We start from the raw sequence: 13,308 nt of genomic DNA, 5'->3' as shown, positions 1-13,308 counted from the left end.
TCTGTCTCTGTTTTGTCTCGTCTTGCAGGGCGAAGCTCCAGTGAGGATCAGCCCAAAGAACTGAGGGGCTGCGGGAGCAATAAGACAGCAGAGGCGAGCTCTGGGGGTCCGGGCCAGCAAGCCCCAGACCCCAGGGGCTCCCGGCCTGCAGCAGGAGGATCCTTCTGCTCTTCTCTTGGAGTCAACGCGATGCTGCTGCTGGACTCCCTTGTTTTTCTGGGGGTTAGAACAGGGCCGCTCCCTAAGAGCAGACACAGCCCTGGGGGCGCCCACAGCCCCACGTGGGTTTGTAGGGACCTTATTCCCTCCCGGTCGCAGCAGCGGGGTTGAGCAGGATGGGACCACGGTTTCCCCCCCCCCCAGCCTCCTGCTGCTGGGTGTGAGGAGCAACACCAGGGGCGGCAAGATGAAAGCAGTGCCCGAGATGCGTGTGTGCTTTATTTCACTTCATCTGCTTTTTTCTTTCCAGTTCCCAGTTGCAGGATGAGGCGCTTTGCAGGAGGGGGATGAGCCTGGAGCTGCGAGGTTCCCTCAGCACTGGGACGGCAGAGGTGAGCACCGTGGGGTGGTGGTGGGGTATTTCCTTAAGTTTTGCACACGGATTTTTATTCTATTTTATTTTTTGCAGAATCACAGGACCGTAGGTGTGGGAAGAGACCTCTGGAGATCATTAAGCCTAACTCCTCTGCAAAGCCTTTCGTCAGAAGAGATGCTCCAGGCCCCGTATCATCTTAGCGGCCTTCTGCTGGCCTCCTTCCTGGAGGTGTGTATATATATATATATATATTTATGTATTTTTTTTTAATGAGCCCAGAATGGGGCACAGTAGTGCAGGTGAGACCCAAGGAGGGCAGAGCAGAGGAGGAGGATCAGCTCCCGAGACCCGCTGGCCACATTCCTTTTAATGCACTCCAGGATCCCCTTTGCTCTTTCCACCCCTCCAGCAGCTCACGCCTGACCCTGTACTGACACTGGTTATTTTTTCCCAGGTTCCCAGCTCTCCAGCTCATCCAGGTCCTGCCGACGGGCAGCAGAGCCTTGAGGTGCATCAGCAGTTCTTCCAGGCTTTGTACCATCGGTGTAGTTGCTGCACAGTCCCCTCATCAGGGTCACCGATGAAGATTTTGCATCAGCTCTAACCGGACTCCGTGCTGCCCGTCAGCCAGTTGTCAGCCCACCGCCTCATCCACTCGTCTATTGGGATGTCGTGGGAGGAGAAAGTTCAGCAGGGTTTCTGATATGAGACAGATGGCATCCACTGCTCTTTATCTACGCAGCTGGCGATGCCATCATAGAAGGCTGCGAGGTTCGTAGAGCACGAGTTCCCCTCGGGGAGCGCCTGCCGAGAACTGCCGCTAACCTTTTTGTTTTGTCTTTCTAGGGCCTCGATGCGGGGGTCCCACACCGGCAGCCCCTCAGAGGAGGTTTGAGGAGCCGTTCTTCCCGCAGGGGCTGAGAGAATTGAAGCATCCCGGCTGGGCGAAGGCACTCGGAGCTCCGCAGAGCGAGGTGAGCGTTCTCCTAGAGTCCCCAAGCCGTTCACGGCACCCTTTGAGCGGGGTTCAGGGCTTCTTGCAGCAGGGCAGCCTTAAGTTTGTTCTTCTTCCCCAGGTCCCAGCGCAGCCGGCGTGAGGGAGGAAGGCCAGCAGCTCCGTCCTCATCCCCCGTCGGGGAGATGGGGTGACAGAGCTGGGCGTTGCAGACAGTTGCGGAAGGAGCACAGCCTCCAGGAGGAGCAGAGAGGACCCAACAGCCATCTGTGGGATTACTTTTGGGAGCGGTGTCGGCCGTGGGCAACCCCAGCTCCCCCGAGTCCCTGCGGAGTGTTTTACACTTGTCCTTTTCCTTTCCAGACCATAATAGGAGCAGCAGAGGCAGCGCTGACGGGCGGCTTCGGCGACAGGCGCCGGTCTTGCAAGGCGGTCCCCGCGCATCTCGGGCCACGGAGCTGCAACAGAACCGGTGAGTAGGCGGTTTTATTTTTCTCTCTCGGCGCACTCGGTGAGCGTCCTGTAAGGGTCTCCCCCTTTCCAGGAAAGCGCTTTGGTGACAGGGCGATTGTAGGAAGTGTTTTTTGTGGGCTTCGTTGTTGGTGACGGTGAAGAGAGGCGCTTGTAAGGGTAGCAGGCAGAGAAGGTGTTGTTATCAAAGACTGGGTTGGAAGTTGTAGTTGGTAGCTTTGCTTTCGCAGAGGTCCGTTTGGAATGTTTTCAGAGTATTTTTTTTTTTTAATGGAATCGGCTATTTGGAGATTGGTTAGAAGAGCCGAGAGTTGGCGCGGTGTTCGGGATGGTTTTGAAGCTGAGGAATTGTAAGAAGGCGTTGTTAGGAGAGGCCGGGTTGGAGTCGCAATGTAGCTGCGTGCTTTTTTTGTCTCGCTAGAGGTCTGGTTTTCAGGTGCGTTTAGCGTTCGGAATGTTTTCAGAGTATTTCGTGTAATTGAAGCGGCTAGTTGGAGCTGAGCAATTGTAAGGGGGCAGTTATCCGCGTTGTTATGTAGTTGCGTGCTTTTGTGTCGCGATGGGTCAGTTTGGATTTGAAGCGTTTAGTGTTTTGTTGGTTTTTGGCGGCGTCTGGATTGTTTTCAGAGTATTTTTGTTTGTACGGGAAGCTGCTAGTTAGAGGTTCGTTAGAGCTGAGAGTCGTTGCGGTGATGTTTTTGCAGCCGAGCCATTGCGAGAGGGCGGTCACCCGTCGGTAGCCGGGCGTTGTTGTCGTATCGTAGTTGCGCGCTTTTGTCTCGCAAGCAGTCTGTTTGGGTTTCAAGTGTTTTCGGTTTTGGTGGCGTCCGGGATGTTTTCAGAGTATCTCTTTAATAGAAGCGGCTAGTTGGAGATGTTTCTGAAGATGAGCAATTGCGAGAGGGCGGTCATCAGCGTTAACGACTCGGTTTGAGTTGCAATGTAGTTGCGTGCTTTTTGGGTTTGAAGCGTTGAGGTTTTTTTCTTTGTTTTGGAGTTGTCTCGGTTGTTTTCGGAGAATATTTTTAATGGCAGCGGGTAGTTGGAGTTTTGTTAGGGGAGCAATGGTAAGAAGGTGGTCATTTTTGCGTTACTGTTACAATGTAGTTGCGCGCTTTTGTCTCGCAAGAGGTCTGTTTGGGTTTCAAGTGTGTTTTGTTGTCTGGAGTGGTTTTTTTTTGCAATTGATTAGTTCGGTTTTTTCTTTTGAGCTCGGTGATTTCAAGGGTGGATTTGGGGTTGGGACTTAGCGGGTGGGGAAAAAAAAAAAATCATTTTTTGATTGCTATAGTCCCGCGTGTGCACTATCTCTAAAGAGATTATTTTTTTTTTTTTTTTGGAGGGTGGGTGGGTTTCGCTGTCTGTCTGTTCTGCTGCCTGGGTCTGGCGGCCTTGCTGGGAGCCTCCACCGGGGCGGAAAGGAGGGGGCACCACCTATGGGGGAGCCCTGGTGAGCATCCTCCCCGCCCAGGGGAGGAGTCGCCCCTGCGGGGGGGGCGTTGAGGGGGGGCTCCCGCCTGTGGGAGTCCCCCTGGGTGGGGGGTGAGCTCCTCCCAGGGGAGAAGTCTCCCCTGGGGGAGGGCTAAGGGGGGCTCCCGCCAGTGGGGAGTCCCCCTAATGGGGGGGTCGGGCCCTCCCAGGGGAGAAGTCTCCCCTGGGGGGGGGGCTAAGGGGGGCTCCCGCCAGTGGGGAGTCCCCCGGAGTTGGGGGTCAGCTCCTCTCTGAGGAGGGGGTCTGGGGGAATACCTTTGAGCTGTGATGTTGCTCTTAGGCTGTGGCTGCGAGGTGGGAGTTGAGGCTTGGAGGAGTGGGGTCTGCTGTTCAGCCTGCGGAGAGAATTCAGTTGGTTTTCCAGCATAAGTAAAATAAAACTGTCCTGAAAGGCACCTTGGAGTCTCTTAGTTAAGAGGTTGCTGAGCTATTACAGTTAGTGTTATGCTAGCAGGCTATGGGTGCTGACTTTTGCTGACAAACAACTTGCTATCTCTATTTGCTTGTTCTTAAACGTTTGCTAATCTCCTTCTTGCAGGGGCTCCCTGTGTGAGTACGAGGACTTAAGCTGCTGCTGCTTGGAGTGGTGTGGTTCCCCTTCTGCTGCTGCCTCGAGCTTACCTTACTGTGGACGAGTGGTCGATTTTGTCTGCGGGAAGATGTGCTTGTGAATACCTCGTGTCTCCAATTGCTGGCGGTGTCTTACTGGTGGTTTGAGGCTTTCGGGTTCCTGGGTGAAGCTGCTCTGTTCCAGCTTGAAGTCGTGTTCTGGAATGAGAAGGTTTCTTTGCTCTGTGGAGAGAAAAAAGCAAAAACCAGAATCGGCCACTCAGTTCTAAGGGGAAAAAATTAAGGGCTTCAAAACCTGATCTTAATGTAATGTGTAAAGAATTAAGTGTATCTATCTGTATGTGCGAGATGTATAAAGAATGAAGTGTATTTATCCGTATGTGCCTTTGTAACAGTCAACTATGACAAATGACACTGAGATATTCCGCAGCAGAACTACGCTATGTGAGCTAGTGCTTCTTAACGAGCAACTAGTGATTTGTTAGTGTGCTCTTTACCTTTTGCTGAGCCCTGTTCCTTTACTTAGAATCTGTCTCTGAAACATTTCACCTAAGGAGATGGGATGTTCTCTAATGGAAGAAGCTGAGCTGCGACTTTTTGTTTCATTGTGAATGTATAGCTGCCTTACCAGCTTGCTGTAACTGTTGCTTGCTAACTGCCAATAAAGTTTCTGCTAATCCTCAGTAAAAGTAGCAAGAGTCTATTCTGTGCCGTTAACGTACAAAGGCAGAAAGAACTTAGCTGCTCACAAAAACAAGCTAGTGATAAAGATGTTATATTACATATTAAGTATAACTAATTGTGTCTAAAATATCTAACAAAACTAAACAAAGTTAATTGCTTGGTAAACAATTAAGTGCTTTAAGGCACCTTATGAGATTGGCCACAAAGAGGAAGAAAGTCTGCTGCTTACCCTCTCACGCTTAGAAATCTGGTCTTCCTCCTCTTAGCTTCCTTGGAGCTGCTTTGTTTCAGGTACCTTTAGTCATCTGAAAGAAAAAGCGAGGAGCTGCGTTGGAAAACATTTTCTGTTAGGTATGAGTCTGCATTGATATTGATGGTTAAGCATTCACAATAAAGGTGAAAGAATAAATATTTGTTACGGTTTACTGCCACCATTGCAATCTGTCTTCAGATTATGTCCTTATGTTTCTTTCAGAAGAACACAAGTAAGTAACAAGCTGAGCGCTGCTGAAACTGGAGGTGGGCCTGGGAGCTCTGAGGAGTCCCTTCCACCACAAGCAATTCAAGCAGACAATTCTAGAACTGGCCTTGTTCAGCAGGGAGAAGAAAAAGCTCTGAGGGGACCTTGCTGTGTCCTTCGCTACCTAAAGGGAGTGTATAAAAAGGAGGGGGAACGGCTGTTTACCTGGGGCGATAGGAGAGGGGGGAAATAGTTTTAAGCTAACATGGGGGAGATTGAGGTAGATAGTAGGGGAAGTTTTTCACCCAGAGAGAGGGTGGTGATGCACCGGAACAGGGGGCCCGAGGAGGGGCTGTGGATGCCCCATCCATCCCTGGAGGCGTTCAAGGCCGGGCTGGATGTGGCTCTGGGCGGCCTGGTCTGCTGGTCGGTGGCCCTGCACGTAGCGAGGAGCATTGCTGTCCTTTGTGACCCAGGCCATTCTATCCTTCTATTCTACAACTCTTTCTTCAGTGGTACTTCAACATTGCTTTGTTACAGCAGTACTCAGCTATGTCAAGGAGAGCAGGAGCTCACAAACAGAGCTCTCGGAAGATGCACGAACAGCTGAAGTAGCTCCCGTCCGCTTCTCCCTCCCCGAGTTCTGAAGTGGCCCTGGAATGCTCTATTTGCAACGCACCTTCTAATGCTGAATAACTAAACTAGAAAGTCTCCATCCCACGCTTGTGGCGCAGAGCCTGAGCACTTACAGCCCTCGGCGCGCTCTCCGTGAGCCTGAAGGTCGCTCTGCCTTTTTGTTCCAGCAGCTGGCCTGACCTCAACCGGCAAAGCCTGAAGGAAAGCCTCTCGCTTTGCTGCGCCGTCCCTCCCCTCTCTCATTCTCCACGTTGTTCTGAGTGAGACGCGAGCTCTCATGCTGAGGTGTGAAGGAGGGGATGTGAGAACACAAGGCATCCGCTACAACACAACACTGGCATCAGCAGACGTGCAGGCTCTGCTGAAAGCTGCTGGAAACTTGCACCGAAGCTGCACGAGCACACCCTGATTTGGTGCTATTCATTACTTCCACGTTTCTCGCCTAACCTCAACCCTTGTTGCGTTGGGATGGTAAAACCATAACGACCGTAACGATTAACTGATAGCAACAGCAGCAACAGTATTGTTCTGAGCACAGCTCGGCTGATGCCTGCTGAGAGACGTGACAAAAACTTTCCTCTGTTACTAAAGCAGAGCTGCAGAAGCTCTCTTAGGAGGCTGGAATGTCAGCTTCCATCGGGAAACTGCTGGTTTCTCAGGGAAAGCTGAATTTTTTACTATAAAATAACAATAATAGCGCCTTTCTCACACTGTGTTAAAGTTTGCTTTATTCCATCTGAAGAAAAAAAAGCTGACGATCCAAATGTTGTCAGCGGTGAAATACCCTGCGTGGTTCAGAGCTCGCCCTAATCTATCGTGCAATTAACTTCGTTAGGATCTTTGCCATCCTCCTCGGAAATTGATGGAAAAGTAATTAACAACGGATGCTCGCTTGCAGTTGCTAGAGGCTGCCAGCATGATTGACAGCCTGGAAAGAAGGGAGGATTTGGGCCGGGACTTCGCACCGTCCGTCGCTGCCTGCTGTTTGCCGGTGTAAAACGTGGTGCAAAGCGCTCCTTTCTACCCCACGTCTCCAACTCCTTGCAGGGTGGGCAGAACCACCGGCCGACAAGCAAATGCCCCCGTGGGAGAAGAATTAATAACAGAATCCAGAGTAACTAGAATTAGAGAGCGTTAAATTAACTCCCCTTACCTAGACACCTCGCCTTCATCCAATGTGAAGAGCGAGGATATCGACGGCTGCCGTGCTGGCTGATAGAAGCGCCGGCACCGGGGAGCAGGGCTGTTTTCTGCCCGACCGAAATGAGTTTGGGCAGTGAAAACGAAAAGCAATCTCTCCTGCAGTGGTATCTTTACAGGAGGAAATCCTCCTCTTGCAAGTTAAGACTCCTTGCTCTTTTCTCCACTTCCTGCCTCCAAGACCGAGAACGTTAAACCTGGAACCTCACCCTTCGGCTCAGGCTCTATTTCTACCAGAAGCGTAAGACAATCGTTGGCGCTGAGTTGACTGCATTTCCAAGGGTGTTCCTTAGTAAAATAACCAACTGTTTCCATTCGCTGAAAGCAACCTTCCTAATTCTGCGCACCGGAAAGGAAGTCTAAGCGAAAAACAGCAAGCCTTTCAGATTCGGGACCGCCAAAGTAAATAAAGAGGAAAAAGGGGTTATGCAAACCCAGAGCCCCTCCCGGCCTCGCGCCGCGCCGTTCCCCACAAAGAACTCTCCACAAAGTCCTTCCGAGGCTCCGGTCAGCCCGCGGAAACTCGGGACAAAAGCTATTTTCTGCTTTATCTTGCTCGGGGATCTAAGAGACAATGACCCGAAGCGTCAAAACAAAACAAAACCTCTCGAGGACAAAACTCAGCAACCTGCTGAAGTTCACGCCTCGTCGATAAATAACGCTGACAAACGCCTACGGGGAGATCAGCGCTTGGCCCGCGGCACCAGCCGCTGAAAGAAAGGAACCCTGCTGGAGATCCGGGCAAAAGCAGAGCCAAGAAACGAAGTTTCATCTCGTTCCGAACTGCGGCGTGTGATGCCAGACTCCGTCTAGATAGCTCTCTTTATCACTGCAGCGACAGAAGCCTAGCTAACTACGTGGCCTGAGCAAAAGCCTGACCTCTCCTGCTTCCGTAGAATCACAGAATGGCCCGGGTTGAATAGGACCGCAACGATCAGCCGGTTTCAACCCCCCCTGCTGCGTGCAGGGCCGCCAACCACCAGACGGGGCTGCCCAGAGCCGCATCCAGCCTGGCCTCGAGCGACTGCTTTCGCTGCTTCTTCTCTTAAGATGCAGCCCCTCAGCTCTCCTCAGCTTAGCTCCCAGCGGCTCCCAGCCGGCTGGACCAAAGCCTGCTCTGACGGAGGAGTTGTTTACACACAGAGCTCAGAAGGGCTCTTGCCTCTCCGGTGGACGTGTGACCGTGGGCACGCTGCCACGCCACCAAGGCCGCAGGGTTTTCTGAAGGAGAATCGAGTCCTGCTAACTTACAACAAGGACAACGGCAAAGCTACCGAAGGACTGTTTGCACCTAACTGTGTAAACCTGCTTTATCAGACAAGGTCGGGCTAAAAATAATTCTGTGCTGATAGGGGTCCCTCGAACTGAAGAATCTTCTGTCTCCTCTGTAATTTCCTGTGCTGCCACGGCCGGTTTGTGGTTTGGTTCTAATGTTAACGGTCACAGCCCGCCACCAAAATAAGACCGAATGGCATTTTCAGCTTTTCCTACCTTCTTTTGCTTCATCTGCCAGCTGTGATGCGCGCTCAGTTTTCACGTAGAAACCAGGGGATGCTGATGGGGAACACAAGTCGTATCTTCTGGGATGTGAGACGCAGATCTCGTGCGAGCAGCGTGCTAAAGAAAAGGTACAGAAGGCAAACAGGTGGATTGCAGGCATCTGTCACCCCAGATCTCTCTCTTGGTGATACTGTGTTAGCCCACACCAGTATGCTACCCGGCACAAAAAGTAAGTAAGTAAGTGCATAACCAAAGAATATTAGGATGTTATAATCACAAAACAAACAAGAGAGTTAGGCAAAGCAGACTGTGATAACAAAAAAGAACAAATAGAAGGCTTACCCCTATCCTGGGCTCACTCACAAAACACCAGCAGAGGCAATCTGCAGAAGAGCTCCTTCCCCTCTGGTAGCCAGCTCTTAAATAGGCCTAGGAGGGGGGGGAGCCAGGCTCCACCCCTTCCAGCAATGCAGGTGAATTGCCTTCACCTGTGCTCCTCTGGCTGACTCATGGCTCCACTCAGGTGATCCATCAGAGCTTCAGGCCGTGACGCAGCAGTTCCCATACAGCAAGCACGACTCTTTGTAAGAAATCAAACCAACTGAAGCTGCTGTCACATCCCTGCAGGCACCACCTTGCTTTCCTGCTGCGCTCAGCCCTTTGGAGCAGGCAGCGTTTCCACACTGCCGTACGCAGCTGGATCTCACCACCCAGCAACTAAAGAGCTCAAGGTGAGGACAGAAGTTGTCACAACAACAACAACATCCCTGAGCTTTGATTAAGGCCTAAACGAGGGCAGGTCGGGCTTTGGTCATTCTGGTTGCACACAGCAAAATCACGCGGTTTGTACCTATCAGCCATTCAGCAAAACACCTCAGTGTGCCTGCATGCAACATCATTCCTGCTTTGTTCTTTGTACGTATGACACCAGCCTGCTGAAGTGCCTGTAACTGCTATAATGCTGTAACACAATGCAGAGCACAGCGATGACAGCAGAGTAGCAAAGCTCCAGGCTACAGCAGTTGAGGACTCAACCGACAACTGAGGCTCAAATGCAACAGCCATAGGCGCAGAAACAAAGGAAAAGAAGCTGCTTGCCTTCAGAAGGCCTCAGGTACACAGGGATCTCGAGGGAGATGCTCTCATCTTCGCTGCCAGCCCTTAAATGAGGCCTGGGAGGGGGTGCATCCTGGCTCCACCCCTTCCTGCCACTCAGGTACATTGCATGCACCTGAGCTCTCCTGGCCCTGCCTTCCCACCAGGTGCTCAATCACTGGTGCAAGCTGTGACTTAGCATTTCTGCTATGACTGCGTGTCAGACTGTAACGGAACACGAGGTTTGAGGCTTCCAAGGAGTGATGGTCGTTGCCTTTCATCTACGGTGCGCTCACCTTCAGACAGTGTCACGTCACTAAGGGAGACGGCTCCTCTGGGGGTGCAAAATGCATCTCCGATTGCTCCCAGTTGTTACGACGTCCCTGCTTACAGTCCTCCCCCCTTCGCCTGCTGCCAGTTTTGTCTGAATTCAGCCAGACGGTTGATGGCAAGGAGGAAAGGATGCCGGGCACTTTCTCCTCCTGAAACCTGCTATATTTTGGGCTCGCCGGCGCTCGGAGTCCATTTAACTGACAAAGCCACTTTGAAGTCTTCTTCCACGGGGATAATTTTCCAGGTCAGTTTCTCCTTAGATGTTACGCTGTCACCTTGGCTTTGACAGCCGAGCTTTGACTCTTCACAGCACACGTGTGGTAGACGTTAAGGCGTTTGGCTTCGCCTTCCTTGTCAGCATACTTAACTAAAGGCAGCATCTCACACGTGAGGCTGTGCAGCCTCATAGGACTCCAGGCTCCGCGGCTCGGCATCCCAATTTCTTTCGGCTCAGCTCTTGTTATTACAGGTGATTTTGGCAGCTGCGGCTGAGAACACAAAGACGTTACTACAAAAAGCGAGGTTTGCGCAAAGAAGGAAGTCAGAAAGAGAAGCACGGTGAGAGCATCAAATTCCCAGGGAGGAAAGGGACGGGAAGAACGCTTTCTCCGAGGGGACGATTCCGAAAGTCCCCACATCCAAGTTCGTAACCCCCTGTGAAACAGGTAGCGCCGTTTGGACTTGACTTTCCTTCCAACACCAGTGTTAGAGGAGGTAACGAGACACACGAGCTGACACGTGGCTCTGCTTCGGGTGCTCTTCTGGGCGCTCCCTTCGTTCTCCGCTTGAAAAGGAACGTATGAACGACCTCCAGAGTCATTAGAAAAGCTCAGAGACGTTTATTTTGGCACAGTTGAAAAAATACACAAATACATTAAATATCATGGTTTGTTAAAGCCCGTTCTACATATTATATCCGGTATTACGGTGGAGGGAGACCGAAACCAAACCACATTCTATGCTTACACTGACAGTGCAAATGAATAAAGAACCGTTTGGATCAGGAGCCCACTGCGTCGGAGAGCAATTACAAAAGGTGAAGAGATCCTGAAACAAACAGACAGGAACAAGCATTCACTGCACTTGCAGAGCGTGCTGGGGAGAAGCAGCAGAAAGGAGGAGAGATGCTGTGGTTGAGGAAGGACTTGACGGCACGGAGGTTGGACGCAACCGAAGTCACAGTGCGCACTTGAGGATAAGACGACGCTGCGACACGAACCATCCCTCAATAATTTACGTGCAGAAACAGTACATCTTGCAACTAAGCAACGCATGGATGCGCTATCACTGACAGGCTTGCAAGCAGAAGCTCCCTGCTTTCAAAAGGTGCCTTTTCTTGGCGTTACGGTATTTGCATAGTTGCTCCTTTTCCTCAAAAGGTTAAGAAAATGTTCAGCAACTGAGGTCAGGGAAAAACCTATAACCTCCCAACGATTTCCCAGCGTGGGGGAAAAAGAAATAAAAGTCACGGCGGCACAAACATGAGAAAACCATGGAAATCACAGCCAAAACTGCCGCTTCCTGAACAGGGAATAAGAACTGTTTCGGATTGAAAGCCGAAGTGTCTCAAATGGCATCGTCTGCTGTCAGTAGTTTTGTCTGCCAGAACAAAAGCTTTTTACACCCTTTTGACAGAAAGACGATCTGATGTTTCTGTGTCAGCAACTCAAGGGTGATGTGGGGTTGTTTTTTGGTTTTGTTTTTTTCCCCTCACTCGGGGGCAGGCTGCTTCTTTGAGGGTTTTTTCTTTATCCCCAGCCTTCGCCCTCGCTTGTTTGGATGCTAGAGGAGATCTCGTTTGCCTCGTAAGGAGAGAGATGCGAGGACATGCAGCTGCACTGAAACTTGCATAAAAAGAGGCCTATTCAGTAAGATGTCCCTGCCCAGCTCTGTGCCTACCACTCTGGATAAGCTCTTAACCTCAGAGAGAAGGAATCCGGATAAAAAGGTCTGCGCTCTCCATATGGGTATGGCATCAGCTCATGACACTTACGTTCCCATTTTTTGAAGAGAACTGACTGTTCCAGTTCCCGACCATTATGTTCGTGGCAGTGGCTGATGATAAAAAGCTTCAAAGTAATTTATTTTAGGAGCACAGACCCGTAACCGAGCTCCAGCTAAACTAAGACAGGCAATAGCAACACAGGTAGGTGGGAATGCACAGGCTGCTTAGAGATGATTTCACATATGGTGACAGTGACGCTTCCACCAATTTAGCAACCTCAAGTCTTCCAGTCATTTCCCTGTCACCCACTCTCACGCCCGTACCGTTGTGCCCACCGTGCCAATCCCAACGTTCACATGGCAACAGTCAGCCGTGCCAGGAACCAATTTGATGCAAGGTAGCCTAGCCTAAGCAAGGAAGATTGTACAGCTACTTCAATTTCCAGAGTGGCTACTCATCTGGCATCAGATGGGCAAAAGCGGGCATCTGAGGAGCTATTTAGGCTGGTGCTTTCAACAAGGACTCTGCCCTAAGGTGCTGGCCTGCACAAGTCAGGCGCGTTGAGGAAAGGCTTGAGAAAACAAACCGTTTATTGCATCCATAGAAATTCACCCGACCCCTCAAGTTCATCTTGACACTCATTGGCACGTCTAACAGGTGCAAAGAGCCCCTGCAGGAATTTTGGTTTCTTTTCACCTGCTGTGGACAAGGAAGATACTAGAGATTGTCTTTGCGGGACAGGCGTAGCAGCCTACCAACTACAAAGCCAGAGCGAATGGTTCTTCACTCAAGGACTGAGCTGAAGCTAGCTGAGAAGCTGCCAAAGCGTACGAATCCGTTGGGATCCAACCCCTACCAGCCAGTTGTCAAAAGTACTAGCAGTATTTGAACGGTGGGTCTGTAATTAGAGTTAAAAACCAGGCTCAGCTACTTCAGAAGCGGAAGGGGACGTTTCAGGAGGTGTTTTTGTGTTCGTTTGCTTTTTAATATCACAATTTAAGTATTGTTACATTGTCCTAGAACATTAAAGCAGTGGCACTTAGTGTTTGCTGTTACAAACGGGCCCTTCAAACAACGCCGCATCCTTGGTTTCCCCCAGTTCCGCTCTGGGGCCACAGAACGTATCGCGACACAGGAAGAGCTTGCCGAAACTGAAAGCGTACCAAAGAAAGGCAGATACTGTCAAGATTAAACGCGGCCTCTGTGGGAGACAAAGGAAACCACAGAGCTGGAATAGTGCATTTCGAGATGACGAAAGCAGTTCACAGAACTGGACGCGGCCCGCCGCTCAGCATCTTCACGCGAGCTCCTTGCCCCGGTCGCGTTTGGCACGAACTCTTTCGACGCAGTCATTTGGCTCCCATTTCGGTCGGCCGCTCGCTGCCGGGCACTTCAGTGGATTCAGAAAAAGTTTCTTCAACGCTGCGTACAGT

At 51.0% G+C, this 13,308-nt stretch overlaps 2 long non-coding RNA genes across 2 annotated transcripts; both read left to right on the top strand.

Annotated features, from left to right (window-relative positions):
* The first annotated feature begins 467 nt into the window (after nt 1-467).
* LOC122192180 lies at nt 468-1,125 on the top strand. The gene is made up of 3 exons (XR_006182556.1): nt 468-551; nt 629-763; nt 990-1,125. It is a non-coding gene; the product is annotated as an uncharacterized LOC122192180 (long non-coding RNA).
* A 623-nt stretch (nt 1,126-1,748) lies between these two features.
* On the top strand, nt 1,749-4,267 carry LOC122192181. Its single transcript, XR_006182557.1, has 2 exons — nt 1,749-1,962; nt 3,991-4,267. It is a non-coding gene; the product is annotated as an uncharacterized LOC122192181 (long non-coding RNA).
* Nucleotides 4,268-13,308: the final 9,041 nt, after the last annotated feature.

Source organism: Lagopus leucura, unplaced genomic scaffold (genome assembly GCF_019238085.1).
Source record: "Lagopus leucura isolate 7727_CA_CO unplaced genomic scaffold, USGS_WTPT01 52170-0_obj-0_obj, whole genome shotgun sequence".
NCBI classification, from domain to species: Eukaryota; Metazoa; Chordata; class Aves; order Galliformes; family Phasianidae; genus Lagopus; species Lagopus leucura.
Note: the sequence above shows the minus strand (reverse complement) of the source record. Positions and strands in the feature narration are given on the sequence as shown.